Genomic DNA, 2,421 nt, shown 5'->3' on the forward strand with positions numbered 1-2,421 from the left:
AGGACCAGGGGGGGGGGGGGGGAGGAGCGGGAACTGGGTGGAGGTGGGCCAAGGGGGGAGGGGAAAAATGGAGGCATCTGCAGTAGTGTCAACAAAAACGTTTAAATAATAAAAAACATTTAAAAAATTCTTTAACAGCCCAGCCAGCGTGGCTCAGTGGTTGAGCGCCCACCTATGGAGGCTCCATTTTGATTCCGGTCTGCGTTGCTGGCTTCATTGCTAGTAGGGGGAGCCGGGGAGGGTGTGGGGCGCAGGAGGCAGCCAATCAATGATTCTCATCATTGATGTTTCTCTCTCTCTCTTCCTCTCTGATAATCAATAAAAATATATTAAAAAATAAAAATAAAAAAACAGATTCACATTTACAAGAGTAGATGCTTAAACTTTTAAGTATAAATTAATTACACCTAATGAAAGTGGAATTCTGGCTCCTCAGTCACACTAGTCACGTTTCAAGTGCTCAATAGAAACATGGCTGGTAGCTGCCTTATTGGACAGTGCTGCTCTGGAGTTCACCTCTGGCTAAAAGAAATCACAAAAGATACAGTTAACTGGCCATGAGCAAGTAATCAGACAAATTCAGAGTGCAGTGCATTGTATAAGACATACGGCTCTTTGAAGAAGGCATGCTCTTCATTCAACATCAGAGTCAACATCATGAAAAAGTAAGAGGCAGGTATGCAAGAGAGAATAAAGAGACATGACAACCAAACACAATGCTTGCCTCTGCCTGGATCCTGAGTCAAGAAAAAAATAAAATAAAACTGACATAAAAGACATCTTTAGGACAGTTGGAGAAATTTGGACTATACAGTAGATGAGCTGGAATTATTATTTTTCTTAAGTGTGCTGATGATATTGGATATTATATGATAAATGTAATTATTCTTCGGAAATGCATGAGAAAGTTTAGGAGTGAAATGCCATAATGTCTGCAACTTATTTCAAATAGCTAAGGTAAAAAGTGTGTGTGTGTAATGAGAGAAAGATAATGTGAAACAAAGTTACCATTTGATGAACCTAGGTATGGTGTATGTATTATTCTTTCATTCTTTCAGCTTTTATGGAGGTCTAAATTTTTCCCAAATACTATTAAACTATGCTCATTTGTTTTATTTTTATTTATTTATTTCAGAGAGGGAGGGAGAGGGAGAGAGAGAGATAGAAACATCACTGATGAGAAAGAATCATTGACCAGCTGCCTCCTGCATGCCTCACACTGGGGATGGAGGCTGCAACCCAGGCCTGTGCCCTGACCAGGAATCGAACCCTGACCTCCTGGTTCCAGGTCAATGCTCAACCACTGAACCACTCCAACCAGACTGAAGATTACATTTTTGAGAAGAGGGGCAGAATGTTAACCATTGAACAAATGCATGAACAAAATAATTAGTATGTATTACCAGTGCTCAGAAGTCATTAAAAGACATTGTTGGCCGAAGGAGTGATGGTGGGTGTGGGTGAGGACTACTTTCTGTTAACTGGTCAGAGCAGGCTTCTCAAAAAGGTGACAGCTGGTTCGAACCCTGAATGGTAAGAAGGAAACAACCATGGGAAGATCTAGACACAGAACCTTCTGGACAGAGGAAACAGTAGAGGCCTGGAAGAGGAAAGGAGCTTGCTGTTCAAGAAACTGAATGAGGCCCCTGTGGCAAGAATACAGGAGAGAGGAGGGGAGTGGGGCCTGGAGATGAAGGAGTGGGGCCTGAGATGAAGGCTTGAAGAGTTCCTGTGGGACCCAGCAGATGGCAAGGAAACTGGACTTTATTTTAAGTGCAATGGGAAACCGCTGGAGGGTATTCGGCAGGGGAGCAATGGGTTGATTGATGCACAGTGTCATTCAGACCGCCCCACGGAGAATGGTGACAGAGGGCAGCAGAGAAAGCACAGGATCCACTGGAACCTGTCCAGTGGTCCAGGAGAGGTGATAGTGGCTTGCGTCAGGAGAAGCAATGGAGCTGGAGAGAAATAAGTGGACCAATGGAATGCTTTGGAGGGAGAGCAAAGGGACCTTCTTATGCAACACTAGGGAAGACAAGGAAGTGAAATGAATCAAGGGTGATTTGCAGGTTGTCACCTAAGCCGCAGGGAAGACAAAGATTGGGGTCCGGGAAGGAGACAAGAACTCTCTCATAGCCATATTAATTTGATGTGATCCTTAGTCCTTCTTCTGAGGGAGTCCAGGGGCCAATTATATGAAAGATGTATATTTGGATGTCATCAGGTTGTATTTAAAGCGGAGAGCCCAGAGGAGATCATAATTTACTAACCAGCATCCTATTAGGAGCATAGAGGTTGTTTCTGATTTTTTAATTTTTATAAATAATGCTATGATGGACACCTTTTATATAAACACTTTTATATTTCAGATTATTTCTTTAGGAAACACTGCTGGAAAAGGAACTCCTGAGGCTCCCCACC

The sequence above is a fragment of the Myotis davidii genome, unplaced genomic scaffold (genome assembly GCF_000327345.1).
Source record: "Myotis davidii unplaced genomic scaffold, ASM32734v1 scaffold424, whole genome shotgun sequence".
In the NCBI taxonomy this organism is placed as follows: domain Eukaryota; kingdom Metazoa; phylum Chordata; class Mammalia; order Chiroptera; family Vespertilionidae; genus Myotis; species Myotis davidii.